Source organism: Cornus florida, unplaced genomic scaffold (assembly GCF_030987335.1).
Source record: "Cornus florida cultivar Cherokee Brave unplaced genomic scaffold, ASM3098733v1 CherokeeBrave_3.0.0_Hap2_Chr01, whole genome shotgun sequence".
NCBI classification, from domain to species: Eukaryota; Viridiplantae; Streptophyta; class Magnoliopsida; order Cornales; family Cornaceae; genus Cornus; species Cornus florida.
Window position 1 is genome coordinate 42,638,356 of NW_026775571.1, and position 17,962 is coordinate 42,656,317.

General features: G+C 36.8%; 1 pseudogene; it reads right to left on the bottom strand.

Moving 5' to 3' along the window:
• Positions 1-16,945: 16,945 nt before the first annotated feature.
• On the bottom strand, positions 16,946-17,044 carry LOC132283866 (small nucleolar RNA R71; annotated as a pseudogene).
• Between the last annotated feature and the right edge of the window lie 918 nt (positions 17,045-17,962).

The following is a 17,962-nucleotide window of genomic DNA, read 5'->3' on the forward strand; positions in this document are numbered from 1 at the left end:
CTGAGTCTCTGGATTTCTGGACTTTGAATTTGTGTACCCCTTCCTTCTTCCTGCAGGCCTCTATTTATAGGCTTCTTGGATTAATAGGATGATGACATGTGTCATCTCCTGATAAGAATAAAATTATAACTGTGCCGGGCCGGTTATATTATGATAATTATTCTTAAATATAATTATTCTAAATATATTTTATTAGGAATAATTATCTTTTCATTTAATCATCTGGGTTAATTAAATAATTTAAGTAGACCAAGTTTAGGCCAATTAACTAATTTAATTAAACGTTAGACCTATATTTAATGGGTCAATTTGTCAAAACAAAAGTCCAATAAAATTTTAGTGTCTACAATGGATATTTATGTGGTTATGTGTTTAGAAATGTGTAGTTGTGAGGTGTTTAGTGTGTGTGTGTGTGTGTGTGTGTGTATAAGGTAAAAAGAGATTTTTTTGGGGACATGTGGGCCCCGCAGTGACAAAGTTTCTTTATATCACCACACATTACCATTTCTGGCCCATTTCCTTCCCAGAACCGTGGCTGCCTTCTCCTTTCCTCATTTTCTTTTATTTTTGTTTTCTTTTAAACATCATTATTTCTCCCCCATTTTTCGGCCAATCGGTTGGGTTTCTGGTCTTGGTTCCTTGATGGAAACTGTTCTTCTCATCGTTTTCTATCAAGCAGTCAAAGGATTTAATTTTCGGAGTAGCAGTGATTATTTTGCGAATTTTTGAAGTTTTTGGATTTTAGACTTCGGAAGGGGTTTTGGGCCACTTGGAGTTGGATTCCGGAGACACGCTTTTGGAACAGTAGAATCCCCTCGTTGTCGGCTACGTTCCCATATAACAGTTTTCCAGTCTGCTGCCATTGACCGACATTGACCGCGTTGACCAGCGTTGACTTTTCCAACTGGGGCTGCATTTTGGCTACTTTTGAGGTAGGGATGTCTAAACCGTCACGTTTTGACTTTAGTTGAGTTCATTTATTTGATTTCTTACTAATAGTGCTTAAAATGATAAATGTCGGGATTTAATGTTGATTATGTATTTACTTGTTTATGTGACAAAGCATGACCTAAATGATATTAATTTCGTATATTTATATATGTGTTTAGTTACAAAGTTGTTTAATAAACATGCCTTGCGTTGAATTTATTTTTTGAGATTATATTTATATAATGATGAGTATGTATGGCTAAACTGATAAAGTGCAGGTATGTTTGCATCACTTTCATTCATGTATGATTTCATTCATGGCATAGGCATAGTTTGGGAAAAGTGAGGTGAAATGTTTCTTTTTAACGAAATATGTTTGGAAAGGATTGTGAGGAAAGGATTTAGAAATGAACCGGGTATCGCGAGCTCCGGGCTAACTTAACCTAGAAGGGGCGCGGCTCGGTGTAGGGGGTGAAAAAGTTGACACTGGTAGTGTCAATCCCAGATCAGTAAAGTCAGTTAGCGGCTAACTTGACCTAGAGGGGGCGCGACCCGGTGTAGGGCGTGAAATAGTTAACACTAATGGTGTCGATCCCAGCTCAGTAAAGTGAGTTAGCGTAGGTGGGGATTTGGGGGTGGTTTGAGACTAAGCTCAGGAACGGTTATGCAAAACATTACATTTCATGGCATTTGGGCACCTATGATTATGATTGATTTTGTGATGATAATCTTTTAAATTGAATGATGTGGACTGTAATCTTGATTATTCCCCGTGTATGATCCCGATATCTTTTTCCTATTCTTTGGTTATTGGCTCAAGGGAGTCCAAAATCGGTGTTTTAGGCATTACCTACTGAGTTGTTGAGCTCACCCCTTATCTTAACATTTTCAGAAAACCGGAGGAGTATAGATGTATGACTTGTATTTACGGACTTAGACGACGCTACCATTCTACCTGCATTTGTGATCCTTCAATGATGTTAGTAGTTCAGTGTGTTATGACCCTTGGAAAGGTGGATATATTATGTATCAACCTTGGAATTAACCATAGTGTCCTTAGACGACCTCGGGTCCGGGTAAGGACCCGGTAAACGATTCAGACCTCCAGGTTCGGGTTGTTGCATGAGACTTCATCGTTTTCTATCACACCGACCACAAACCGGTTTAAAGAGAACCATCACACCAAATTGTGATTGAAAACATAGATACCAAATCCTTAAAATCACATGTCCCTTACAAAAGTCTCACATCATAAACCCGACCTCCACGGTCATAAGACCCAATATACCAATGGATGAAACTCACACACAACATGGACACCATGTCATGAAACACGAACCCATTCTAAAGTCTTACCCCAAGCGCCACACTGTGAAAGCAATGAGAAAATAAAAAATGATACATGCCAAATAACTCAATTTATGTGCTAGGAACCCACGCCATTCATTCAATAAGAATTAATTCTCAAGCAAACCCTAGAGCAACAAAACTCCCTGCCTACTCAAGTCATAATCCACACAGTAAAATATGTCCCAATAGGTACCCTACCATTATAGTATCTAACACATGCTCAATCGCATACACATATATATTTATATACATATATGTGTCTATACACACATCCCTACATTCCCACAACCGGAACATATAACTTGATACAACCATGTCTTATCACATTACATTAAATTTCGTATTCATTAAATCATCATGTGAAATTAACCATCGCTTTCATCTTTACCATCTTTCCATTCATAACATGCTTGCATAAACCATGCTCACTACTTGCCATTTTATCACGGATAACATGCTTTTGTCATTAATGAACAACTTAACATATAAACACGTAGTTCAAAGATCATGCTTTAAACAACTAATTACTTTCATGAATCAAGTAATCATTTTACACATAAGTTTTTTATATACATGATTCTAAATTTCATACACCTTTCATTCATATGGCCATGCATTTAACATATACCAACATTTAAACACGTAAGCACTTAGTAAGTAAGCATGTTTCTCAAAATCATAAACATTTAAGCACGAAACATGTATTCAATGTAAGTTAAACTTCTACCCTATCTAGGTAAGCCACTACCCGTCGTCCAAAATATTTTTGAACCTTTACTCTGATACCAAATCTGTAACGACCCAAATCCACTAGATCTGAATCGCTAATCGGTTCCTTACCTGACTTGAAGTCATCCGAGGGTAACACGATCATTTCACGTTAAATTACTACTTTAAAGCCCAACAAGGATAAAATGGTCGTTTAACATAATTATAATGGTTTAAAACCCAAAAGGGTACAATAGTCATTTACTCAGTTATACAATGAATATGATGAAGTCCAGGGGTAATACAGTTATTTCCACGGTTAAAATATAATTAATGTATTATATTGGGTTACATAGTGTGGAACAATATACTTGAGTGAGTGGGAAAGGGAAAAAATGGAAAATAAATGATACGGGAAAAACATACAGGAACCGGTCGACGTCTAACTCCTACATGTCGACTGGTTTAGGTCATTCGGTTGACGTGTGGGTCTCAAACATCGACTGAAAGTCGGTCTATACAGTGTAACTGTACACTGCCTAAAAATAAAGGATATCGGTACACGTGTGGGTGCTTACACGTTGATCGAAACTTCGCAAGTCTGGAAGATTTGCTTCTTTGAATTGCTAAACCAAATTGTACACAACCTCCCAATTTAATTATCTGATTCATACATATTCAAACAAAACTATATTCACATAGTTTTAGGCTTATCCATTCACATATGCTATGAAATACATAACAGACATCCACGTGTAAGGATTTAATAAAATTAAATTTAATTACATTCCCAAAGTATGTCAAAATATATTCAAAATAATAATCACTCATCATCATGGTGACAATTACAAAATAATACAAGTTTGCTCTAGATTTTACAAAAATAATACATAGACTACTAATGATACAAAAATAATGGATTCTTCAACATCATTTACATATGTGGAGGAACATCATTGAGTACTTCCTTGCCGTGATCTGAAAAATAATAAAGGAAGGAGTGAGCATGGAGGCTCAGTAGGAGATGCCTAAGGTGCCAACTTTAGGCTCCCTTGAGCCACAAAACACATAATGGGGATAAAAGAGGACTGGGATTATACATTGGGTTTTCATCACATTTACATCACAAATATCTTTCTTATCAATGGCAATAATATATTTTAATACAAATACGCATAAAATGCAATGTAATGCACAATTCCCCCAAACTTGGTCTCTGCAAACCCTAACTCACACCGAAAACTGCTAACCGACTATACCGAGGCGAGATTGAATTATTATTTCTGGTTTCGAATCTAGCAACCATTTGGGGCCTAGTAATCAACTTTTCACGTCCTAAATCGACACGTGCTCCCTATAGGTCAAATTAACACCAGACTCATGAAGTCTGATTTATTTTATAAAAATCCATTTCATGCCCTTTCTCATTTAACTTTCCCACCATGCCATACATGCAATTCAATTTCATCAATTTGGTCTCAATCTCATTCATATGAAACAATGGCATAAACATAGCATTTTCTAGAAATAAGGTACAAACATGGCATTATCTATAAACCAACTATAAGCATGACATTCTCCACAAAGTAAGCATAACATGGCATTTTCATTTAATTAAATCACAAGCATGCTCTTCATAGAATTCATATAATCACAAATCATGCTAACATTCACTATTTAAGCAACTTTGCACTAAGGCCATGTTATACACATACTTAGCATGAAATTAAACACCTTTTTGTCCACATACTAGAATGTTTTCACCACTTTAACATATTATTGTCATATCAATTCATGCTTTAGCATTCAATAATGGAGTTAATAGAAAATCATAGCATTTATACTCAATAAAAGGCAAAGTTTGAGGCATTAGAAATCCTTACCTCAAGTGTGTTAGCCAAATAATCCCTGAGGCTAAGCCAAGTTCCAAATTCCCCCACGCCCTAGCATCAATGGTCTCAAAATGTAGCCCTTGTCAAGCTTATCAACTTCTTATTTTATGGCTTTAGCAAAATTGTAACATAAACCCCTCAAAAATGACATTAAAGCATTATTTATATAAATATAGAAAAGGAAGAAGAAGAACTAGAGAGAGAAAGAGCCTTAGCTGAAAAATGGGAAAGGAAAGGGGAATGGTTTGGTCTTCCATTTAAAAGAGTGGTCCAACACTTGCTAAGTGTCAACATTTGGTAGTTACTAACTTTTTGGCAAAGTTACTCCTTTGCCCTTTCCCTTCTAATGCAATGATATCTATATCCCCAAAATATCTACCTCAATGTATAGAAATATGCATATGTATGTGTGTGTGAAATGTCTACAATGCCCCTCTTTTGAAATGAGAAAACCGGGAGAAGTTCTAGGGCCTGGAAATCTAAAATTAATCCCATCACTTTTAATTGGCTTAACATTAATAAAAATGCACTTCTAAAACTCTTGGTTAGAGAAAATGACCTAATGGCACGTAAAACGAGGTATATAAAATAAATGATGTAAAATTTTGAAAAAAAATTCGGGACATTACACATACCTTATTGATTCAACTCTATCATTGTAGGGGCTAAAATCCTCTCGTGCAAAACAGTGTTCTATCTCGTCTAATTAGTGGTGTACCTTATAAAAATGTTGTGATTCCTAACACCACGTCATAACATTTTAGTAAGGTAAATCACTAACGGGGAGGAATAAAAGTACTGCTTCACATTAGAGGATTTTGTTCCACCTTTGTAGCTAATCCACAAGATTTTTTTGAAATTTACTGCATGGGACTTGGGGAGATGGACATAAATAAATACTTCTAAATAAAAGAATTAATAACACTTAAGTTTAAAGTAAATAATTAAAAAAATAAATAATAAAAAAAGTAAGTGACTAATATTTTTCATAATCACATTTAAAATAAAAAAATTAAGTGACATGTTAGAAACATATTGAATGCAGGGGTCCACTACAACTTTTAATTGCCACAGCTGATTGGACTAAGCGTCCTATAGATCAAAGCCCTAACACAAGTCCTTCTACTACACTACAACTACAAGGCTTTAAAGCCCTAGAATTGGTGGTGGATATCTCCTGCCACAAAATGATTGAATCAAATGGATGTACATTACCTCCAAATCATGTGCCTTTGTCCAACTCATTTGGTGCCTTTGAGGTTCAAGGCTTTGATGAAGGTGTTGATAATGATAATGGTAGTAGGGAAAGTGCTTCAAATGATGAAAGAAAGTTCAGATTCTGTATCAAACCAGGACTCAATTGGTGATCCCTCCTACTCCCCTATCATAAATAAAGCACTTAAGGTAAGCATTCAAAGATAGGTAAGAAGGGAAAGGTAACAAAGCCAAATCTATCTAATGTGGCTACCCTTAAGGGGTATAGAGGGTTGTGTAAGCTCACTAGCTCCTCTCAATGATTTGGGCTGCCTGGAATATAAGAGGGTTGAACATTACCCTCAAACAAGTAGTAATCAAAAAGCTAATTAGAGATTCAGGGCTTTGTATTATAGCTATCTTGGAAACTAAAGGTGTGGATCCTATAGAATCCACTGAAGATTTCATTACTCACCATATCTGAAAACAACCAAGTTATCAACTGTTCAGTGTGGATTACAAACCTACAATTGAGGTGCCTGGTTTATTTTGTTTATGCTGCTAACACATCTGTAGAAAGATTGCCCTTATGGAGAAGTCTAAGCTTGCACAATGAACCTGGTGTCCCGTAGATACTAATAGGGGAATTTAATGTTATACTGCATGTTAATGAAGCTTTTGGGGGTGCCCTGAGATAGACTCAAGGAATTGGGCATTTTATAAATTGCTTGCACAGGATGAGTTGGAAGACCTGAGGTACAGTGGAATCTTCTTCACTTAGACAAACAGCAGTTTTGGTTGTGCACAGAGTGTTAGTTAATCAGCCCTGGATGAATCTTTTCCCTCAATTAACATGTGACTTCTTGCCACATGGGATCTCTGATAATTCACCAATGGTGGTCAAACTTGGACTAATAGCCCCAAAGAATAACCTTCCATTTAGGTTCTTTAACTTTTGGACTCGCAATAATAAATTTCTTGACAGTGTCCAACTTGGATGGCAAAAATAGGTTCAAGGCATAGAGATGTATTGTGTTGTACAAAAGCTGAGATCACTCACGCATGCACTGAAGTTACTGAATAAGAATGACTATGGTGATATCTCTTAGAAGGTTGCTGCTTGCAGGGATGAGTTATTTAATTGCCAAGCTGGTCTTGATCTCTATCTTGGAGATGAAATGTTGAGACTTAATAAATGATAGCTTGCTAAGAAATTTTTGTAACTTAGTTTAGCATTGGAAATGTTTTATAAGCAAAAGGCCCAGGTCCACTAGTTGAAGGTGGGAGACCAGAATACTTCTTATTTCATGAAATCCTTCTCCTCTAAATCCAATAAGAGAAAGGTTATTTCAATTGATAACTTTAATGGTGATGTTGTACAAGGCCCTGAGCTTCAAAATGAATTCCCCTGTCACTTTCAGAATCTGCTAGGCCAAAGCTACATCAATTATCCAGGTATGTCCTCTTTTGCTCACTTGATTTCCAAGTCTGTTCCTTCACACTTATTTCCTGTATTCATAGACATTCTTATAGACTTGGAAATCTAAAATTGTATTCACTTATTTCATCGTTATAAAAGCCTTGGTCCTAATGGCTTTAGCTCCTATTTTTTCATCCATGCTTGGCCTATTATTGACCAAGATATTATTGCTATAGTTAACGACTTCTTTGTTTCTGGGAGAATGTTTTCTGAACTAAACTGCTCTTATATTGCCCTTGTACCTAAAATGCCTAACCCATCCACTGTTAATGACTTTAGACCTATCTCATAGTTAACCTTATTTACAAATATATATATCTAAGCTCATTGCATCTAAGCTCAGTAATGTTCTCCCCTCAATTATTAGCCCTTCACAAACTGCATTTGTTAAAAACAGACAGATTAGTTGACACCCTCCATTGGCAATTTATTTTGGATATTTTCCACTTGTTTGGCTTCCTTGATCAATTCACCCATTGGATTGCATAATGTATTTCCACCCTCTCATTCTTCATCTCATTTAATGGGGAAATGTTTGGGTTTCTCAAAGGGAAAAGGGAGATTAGGCAAGGGGATCCCCTCTCTCTCTTGCTTTTTGTGCTTGCTATGGAAGTCTTTACCTTGTCACTTAACAATGCCATCTCACAAAGCACATGTTTTAGGTACTATTAGAGATGTAGTAAACTCTCCATCTCTCACTTAGCTTTTGCAGATGACATCATTCTGTTCTTTCATGGTGATTTGGCCTCTGTCAAGGTCTTGTATACTATATGTATTGAACAATTTCCTTACAGCATCTGGACTTTTTAATAACTACTCCAAGAATCATGTCTTTTTTGTTGGGGTTGATGGTCAAACCAGAGCTACTATCATATCACTCCTACAATTTGAAGTTGGTGTCTTGCCAATTTCCTACTTGGGGCTCCCACTTTTATCCTCAGCTATCTATACTACTTATTGTCAAACCCTAGTGCAGAGAATAACAACCAGAATTAGTATGTGGACTTAAAGGTTTCTATTATATGCTGGTAGGGATGTGCTGATAAGATCAATCATGTACTCAATTCAAGCTTACCGGACTCAAGCTTTTGTACTTCCATTGAAAGTTATTGACCGAATTAATCAAAATTTGAGGAATTTTTACTTGTCTGGGGTTGATTTGAAGATGGGTTGTGCTAAGGTTGCATGGTCTGCCATATGTAGACCAAAAGCTTATGATGGTTAAGGTTTCCCTTGTTTAGAACTAACAAATAGAGTTTTAAGCCTCAAGCATATTTGGAAGCTTAATTTGTTCCAGAAAGGACAGCCTATGAGTTGCTTGGACATACATGTATCTCATTAAAGCAAATAGTCTATGGACTGTTAAGACATCTTCACTGAGTTCAGGATTTTATGGAAGACTACTTAAGTTGAGGGGAATGGCTAGAGGGCTAATAAGGCACAAGGTGGGTTCTGTGATTGATACAAGCATGTGGTTGGATTATTGGTTTCCAAATGGACGTATTTTATGTCAACTTGGGCTCACTGATATGCAAATTCTTCAACTGGACACTAATGTCAAAGTTGATAGCATAATTTCCAATAATCAGTCGGAAATCCCAACCACTTTACAACAGGTCCCTTTCTTTCAAACTCAATCCTTCATTTCTTAACTCCAAATCATCCCATCACCAACAACTAGACAAGATCAAATTGATTGGCTACCAAGTGCCTCAAAGGACTACTCACACAGACTCACAATGGAATACTTTACCCCTCCATCCCTACTTTTTTCTTGGAAGCACCTCATTTGGTTCAAACACCACATTCCTAAACATAGCTACATTGTTTGGCTTGCACTTAAGGAAAGATTATCCACATTGGATACCAAGCCAATGTTGCATAATCATTACACTAATGCTTGCTATTTCCGGCTGTCTCTATGATTGGAAGTCACTAGACCACCTTTTCTTTAGATGTAAATTTAGTACTGTCATTTGGGAGTTCATACAAAATTCTACAGGATTGTACATCATGCCAAACACTTGGAGAGACCTTATTAGTTGGTGTTCATCCATATAGATCCTTGGCTACTTCATAACACACAAACTTCTTCTCTCAGCATCTATCAACTTCATTTGGCAGGAAAGGAATTTAAGGGCTTTTAGGAACAAATCATCTCTTGATCATCACATTATCCACCTTATTAAGAACTGTATTAGAGAAATGTTTGCTTCTCTCAAGCTAAAGAATGGTGCAGAGATAAGGATGGTTGGCTCATTGGAGGACATGTTGTAGCTCTTCTTATAAGTTTGTTCAGTTGCTAATGGACATTCATGGTTCGTACTTTGATTTTGATGCAAGCAAGTTTTAATTTTGATGCATTATGGTTGAGATTGTATGGCTGTTATTCACTTTTAGTGCCACTAGAGAGTGCTCCTTAGGTTGGTATTGTCCATGGATGGACATTATAGTTGAAATTTGTTAGGATTTCACACACACAATTGGCAAATATAACAGATAAAAAATCACACGCAAAAAAAAAAAACGAGATTTACGTGGTTTGGCAAATTTCCTAGTCTACGGGCGAAGAACGACTAAAATTACTTCAAAACTTGATTACACACTATTCTCTCTCTCACACAATCTCAACTCTCTTTTTCTCTCTACAATTTACTCTTCTCATACCCATATCTATTTATAGAGTTTTCAAACCCAAATCCTTGTTGGACAAGTATTCCCCAACTTACTTATAAGGAGTTACCATATGAATCCCAACTCTAAAATAGGAACTTTATGGGACACAATTTCCTTTACAAATTTCAACATTCCAAAATGGAAAAAAATAGGAAATTAATTTCAATATTCTAAAATGGAAAAGGAAATTAATTTCTGTAGACAATTTTGAGCTACAAACCCAACAATCTCCACCTTCGCTCGAAATTGGTCTTCACACACTTTTCTACAGTTCCACCTCGAATAAAGATCGCTCCACATTGAACAAAGATTTTTCCACCTCAAATAAATCACTATGATGAAATTGAGAAACATTCTAACAATCTTCACCTTTTCTCAAATTCATCACTCTTCTTCTTGTCGTTCTTCGCCGCACCACTATACTCATCTATTCTTAGCAAATTCCAAGCTCAAATAATTAAACTTGGAATCTACTTTCGCATCACCAAATTGAACTCTTCTTACTTTTGGAATAAAGGCCGGCACTCTTGCAATTGTCAAGACTTCTTCCTTCTCTTGTTATTCTTGATTCTTTATTCTAGTAGATCTCGAAACAACCTTACATTCCGTCTTTGCAATTGCTCCACCTAGCATAGTATTTCCTAACAGAATATAGAGATTGTTGACCTTCCTTCCCAAAAGCATGACACGTGGCCCTCTTCTAATCTTCATCAATCTATTTTTCACTTCACACCAGCAACCTTTAGAATCTAATACTCCCATAGAGATCACATTCCTTTTAACACTTGGAATACGGCTTACATTCGTTAAGGTTCTTACCAAACCATTCATTGTCTTAATTAGGGCTGCAAATGAATCGAGCCGTTCATGAACAGCTCGAGCTCGGCTTGTTAAAAGCTCGGCTCGGGCTCATTCGTTTAGTAAACGAGCCGAGCTCTAGCTCAATTTTTAGGCTCGTTTAGTAAACGAGCCGAGCTTGAACAATGTTAAGCTCAGCTCGTGAGCTCGTAAACAAGCTCGTTTATATAAATAAATAAATAAATAAATATATATATATATATATCCAGCCCAAATTTATTTATATTCACATTGGCCCAATGGGGCATTTAGAAGCCCGTTTAATTAAGTAGCCACTGGACTAAATCACTAATTCACCTCAGCCGTTTGATTGACCTTAATTATAATACCCAAGGGTTAGATAAAAAACCAAACCCTAAAAACTAGCCGCAAGACGTTGCAACAGCCTACAGGTACTTCTCCTACCCCACTGGCATATCGGCAACGAAAATCATGTTAGTGCACCGTCCTTCTACTCCTCAGATGACCGTCTTCTACTCCTAAGGCGTTATAAGGTTAGGTCTCTCTTTCCCCCTTCTTTTTCCCCTTTCTCTCTCTAACTTAATTTCGTCTAATAATATTATTGATAATATATAGGACATTGATGAATTTGAAGCTAGGGAAGGAGACTTTGAAGAATATAGAAGATTATTGTTTAATATGTTATTGATTGTGGCGTTTTTCTGTTCCAAGATGATTCTCCGATTCATTTAATTGATATATATGTATACACATACACACACACACATACACCTACGAGCCCAAGCCGAGCCAAGCTCAAGCTCATGAAAAATCTGCCGAGCCAAGCCTGAGCATGACTAGGCCAAGCTGGGCCGAGCCCGAGCAGCCCTCTGACTGAGGTGAGCCGAGCCCGAGAAGCACAAAGCTCGGCTCGGCTCGGCTCATTTGCAGCCCTAGTCTTGATTTTAATTGTTCCAATTCCCATAATATCGCAAGAGACATTATTCCCCATAAATACCTTACCACCTACAGGCTTGTAGGTAGCAAACCATTCCTTATGAGGACACACATGAAAGGAACAAGCAGAATCAAGTATCCATTCCTTAGCTTCTCCCTTATTATCAATGATTGATAATGCTTCATCATTATCACTCTCTTCTTTTATATCTTCAGACACAATAACGGCAGCGGATGCACTCTCCTTTCTTTCTGGACAATACCACTAAATATGCCCCTTTCTTCCACACTTATAACATCTTTTCTCTGATAATGGCACAAGGTTTCTTGAAGCTCCAAATCTCTTCTTCTCTTGAGCAATAAGAACTTGAGCCTGATCATCACGACTCTCTTCATCATTCAACTTTTCATTAGAGAACAAAGCATTCTTAACTTGTTCCACCGAGATGGTGTCTCTCCTATAAAGTAAAGTATTGAATAAATGCTTATGGGTAGAGTGTACTGACGTCAACAAAATAATTGCTTTATCCTCATCACTTAACTTGACATCAATGTTAGATAAATCACAAATAATTTCGTTGAACTCACCAAGATGTTCTTGAAGGTTTACCCCATCTTTTCTCTTAAAGGAATACAACTCTTGCTTGAAAACTAACCTGTTGGTGAGATTCTTTCCCATATACAGATTCTCCAACTTCTTCCACATATCTGCTGTTAAATCTTCTTTTATCACATCATACGCAATATCATCCGCCAATGTTAATCGAATTGCACTCAATGTTAATAGAATTGCACTCATTGCCTTTAAGTTGATCTTCGCCCAATCTGCACCTTTCATCTTTTCTGGTTGCTTACCCAAGGCATCTTCTAGACCACGTTGAATCAATAAATCCCGCATCCGAACTTGCCAAAGACTGAAGTTCTTTCTTCCATCAAACTTCTCGACCACGTACTTTCCATCTGTAATAGTTGCTACCATGGCTCTGATACCAAATGTTAGGATTTCACACACACAATTGGCAAATATAATAGATAAAAAATCAGACACAAACAAAAAACGAGATTTACGTGGTTTGGCAAATTACCTAGTCCACGGGCGAAGAACGACTAACTTTACTTCAAAACTTGATTACACACTATTTTCTCTCTCTCACAATCTCAACTCTCTTTTTCTCTTTACAATTTACTCTCTTATACCCATATATATTTATAGAGTCTTCAAACCCAAATCCTTGTTGGACAAGAATTCCCCAACTTACCTATAAGGAGTTACCATATCAATCCCAACTCTAAAATAGGAACTTTATGGGACACAATTTCCTTAACAAATTTCAACATTCCAAAACGGAAAAAAACAAGAAATTAATTTCAATATTCCAAAACAGAAAATGAAATTAATTTCTGTAGACAATTTTGAGCCACAAACCCAACAAAATTGTATAATTATTGTTCTTCCTTTTGATGCCTCTGGAGTGTGTTCCTCAGGCTTGTTGTGTCCATTGTTGGACTTTATGCATACTTTTTTCTATTTTAACAAGCTTACTCACTCAAAAAAAAAAAAAAAAAAAAAGTGCAATTGAGTATCAACTGAGAGTCAATCTGTTTACTGCCATGTTACTCAAGACATTTTCACCCCTGGGCCGGGGTTTTGAGTGCCATACCCTTTGGTGTTCACTGGAAATTTTAAATAAGCAAGATGCTTTAGTAATACGCTCTGAGGAAATTGAAACATTGCATGTTCTTCTTTGGTAATTGCGTAAGAAAGAAGCATTCCATCTCTAGGAATATACCCCCTCCTTCCAAAACTGCACTATGATGAGCGCTGAAAAGTGCGTATTTAAACTCCTTAAGCTTAGGCATTTTAGTACCTTTATCTATCTTACTTTACCATTTTAGATTCATTTCGTATTATTTCCTTTTTCAGGCACTTATCCCGAAAATAAGCTAACTCAGCCAAATAAGAGCTTAATTGAAGCAATTCTAGGATTAAACAAAGAAAGGAGTAAAGTGGAGAAAGAAGGAAGCAAATGAAGCCAAAGGTGGCAAGCAGCAAAGTTCGATCGATCCAAGTTCAAGGTTCGATCGATCGAACAATGATCGATCTCAGCACTTCAAGATAGATCCAAGCCTTGACCCAAAAGCATAAAGTTCTAAAAGTTCGATCGATCCAACATCATCCTTTGATCGATCGAACACTTTTGTCCTTATTCAAATGATTGATCCTATCTACAGCTGTACCACCCACTAACCACTTTTATCCTTTTCCCATAAATATCTCCCATAAATATCTTGGATTTGTCTTTTTCCAAAAAGCTCAGTCAGTTGGATCGATCCAACCTAAGTTCGATCGATCTTACTTACTTTCGATCGATCCAAGTTCAAGGTTCGATCGATCGAACTTCCTTCAGTGCGAAAAAGTTAAAATTCCATTTCATTGAAAGTTGTCCTTTATCTAATCATTAGGGAATATTGTGTGCACAACCCCAGCTCATTTTGGGTGCCATTTTGACCTACCTATATAAGGATAAGGATTGTATTTTACAAAGGAGCTAACATTATTTTATCATCTCTTGGAGAGCAAGCTTAGAGGAAGAGGAGGCTAAAGACACCATTGGAGTTCTTCATCAACAAGGAGCAGATTTCAACCATGGAATTAGCCCTTAAGGGTTGGAGCATCATCTCCATGAGTGGCTAGACATCCTCCTGGGGCTAGAGTTAGCCTCAAGCATGCATTCTATATCTTAATCTTGTGTATTATTGAGGGATTAATGTTGTAATTGATGTTTTGACACTTTGATATATATAGATCTTGTTTATTCAATGATTTATGTGGTTTAATACATCCAATTAGTCATTTCATTCAATCTATATGTCTATGTATGCTAGAATAGATGTTCATGTGCTTATCTCTAGATTTTGTGTTATTGATGCATGTCTATGTGTATTGATACTATAGATTTGGAGATTGTCAAAACATAGTGCTTAAAGGAATGCTTTTGTGATTCTCTTGATGGTTCATGCTTATACCTTGATGGATTTTGCCTCTCCCCTAGTTTATTTTCATGCTAGTAGTGTAGATGTAGTGTAGTTGTAGTGTAGTGTTAAATGGGAGGACAATCTATGCTTGTTGTTTGATGATCCAAGCTTTTGAATGCAAGTAGCATATGTCTCTATCCTTGTGTTGTATTTGGATTGTGAGCTTAATGAAAGGATTAATGACTTGTTTTGATTTATTGTGCCTTTCACATGTTGTTTAGACAATATATGCTTCATTGCTTAGATATATTGTGCCTTTCACATGATGTTTAGACAATACATGCTTAACTAGTCATCCTTGCTTGTTGAATCAACCAAACACACACACACCAATTTTGTAACACATCATTTGCCCTCATTAATCACTTGTCAATGATATAGAAATGCATTGCATGGTGGTGATCTCTAAACCCCATGATCTCTCTCTCTTTTACTTACTCTTAATTACATTATTTTGTTATCAATTAGTTCAATTTAGTTGCTCTTTAATCAACCAACCAACCAATTGTTTGATCATTTGACCTACTAGCCCTAATTGTGATTCCACGACATTGCTCAATCCTCATAATCCCTTGGGACGACTCCTACTCACTTTTGCTACGTTAGTAGTAGTGTTGGTAGTGGTTTTTATAAATTTAAACTTGACCCAAAAGGCTTTTCTTGAACCGCACATTCTCTACATCAATTTGGCGTATAGGAACGGCCACAATCCTATCAAAATTTTGGCGCCGTTACCGGGGATTTGTTGATTAGATTTGGCAACGTCGGATTTGTGGAATTGATTAGGATTAGTACTCTTTTGATCGTGTCTTCACTTTATTTTTATTTTTCTTTTTGGTTGCTTATTGTGTTGTTCTTACTTAACTAGGTGCACTGTTGGAGAGGAAGCAAACAAAGGAGCAATCAAGCATTCAAGCAAGCAAAGAAAGTAAAAAGCTAAAAATTCTAAAAATTTGCTAAGCTAAGCTTTAAATTTAGAGTTGAAGTGCTAAAGGACCTTTGTTAGACTTTCTTTACTCAATCCCTTAGTTAAATCGTCGGCCCGCGTGGAGGCTTATTTTTAATTGTCTTGTATCATTTTTGTTAAGGCATGGGAGTATGAATTAAATGTTTGTGGAAGAAGTCTAATTGCATTGTTGTGAAGGCATAGTGTTTGTCATTCTTTGTGTTTGTTGTGTTTTGCATTGTGCATGCATGGACGTTGTTCATTGAGACCAACTCTTGTCCCTCTTGATTTGCATCTTAAATCTATCGTTAGAAATCCTAGGGGAAAAGGAAGTTCAAAGAAAGCCAATTTTTCAATGGATGACCATAATGATAATCATGTTGAGGACATTGATCACATAGACCAACAAGGTATCCTTCATCCCAATGTGCACAATGAGAACATACAAGTACCATTAGGCATACCTAGGCCATTCATTCACCAACCACCACAACAACAAGGCCAAGTTCCATATGGAATGCCACGGCCAATGTATGCTCCACAACCTCCCATCAACAATCAAGGAATTCAAAACCAAGGTGTTCATGTTGCACCTCAAGTAGCTAATCCACCTCTTGCTTTAAGAGACCATTATGTGCCTAATGAGTATAATGCACTTACATGTATCCAATTGCTTCCATTTAAAGCACATCATTATAAAATTAAGCTACAAACCATTCAAATGCTTCCTAACTATCATGGACTTCCAAGTGAAGAACCTTACAAGCATTTGGATGAGTTTCTTGAAGTATGTTCCACTGTAAAATATACGGACATGCCGGAAGAGGTTTTAAGACTCAAACGTTTTCCATTCACCTTAAAAGACAAGGCAAAGTATTGGTTTAACAATCTTAGTCCTTTTTCAATCACTTCTTCGGCAGAAATGCAACAAGAGTTCTTAAAGAAGTACTATCCAGTTTCTAAGACCAATGTTATGAGAACCTCAATTCGAGAATTTTCATATGGGGATGGAGAAACGTTTCATGAGGCATGGGAACGCTTCAATGAATTGCTTAGGAAGTGTCCACATCATGACATGCCCAAATGGCAATTAGTTTAATACTTCTTTGAGAGCTTATCGAACAAATAAAAGGGTATGGTTGATGCTTCCATGGGTGGCTCATACATCGATAGGCATGAGGATGACGTATGGCATCTCTATGAGAGCATGAGTGAAAATTCTTTGCATAGAACACTATCATCCAAGCATGGTATAAATTCATAAGGTAGGTAGAGTGTTGGCTTACATCAAGTCGACCATTCAAATGAAATAGCCGCCGAAATGAAGTCTTTATCTCAAAGGTTTGATCAATTTTTGATTAACTAAAACTCGGCGAACCAAGTATCTTCCTTCCCTAACCATTCTCATCATGCATTAAATGAAACATGTATGACTTATTCTAGTGTTCTTCATTCTACTTCTCATTGTCCTCACGGATAAGTGCAAAGTGAACCTAATGAACAAGTCAATGTGGCTTTTGTGAACCAAGGGAACAATCCTTATGGTACTCATTATAATCCAAGTTGGAGGAATCATCCGAATTTCTCTTGGAAAAACCAAGGAGAGGGCTCAAACCCTTCCCAAGGAGGTTTTCAAGGGAAGTACATTCCACCTCCACTTCAAAACCAAGGATCCCAAGGTTATAAATCCTATCAATCACAAGGGAATCAATTTGTTAATTCTCATTTTCCCAACCAATCTTATTCCCAAGGTAATACTAGAAGCCTCGCCTTTGAAGAGAAAGTTTTGAATGCTTTGGGCACTTTAGAGGCTAATACTCAATTACTTCATTCTCACTCTCAATCTATTGTGAAGCTAGAAACCCAAGTAGGAAAAATAATAAGCACTTTCAATGTGAGAGAGAAGGGAAAGATGACTATAAATGCCCCACCTAAGCAACAATGTGTTGTGGAAGCCCATTCCTCATCGGAAGGCCACACCATTGAATATGTTAA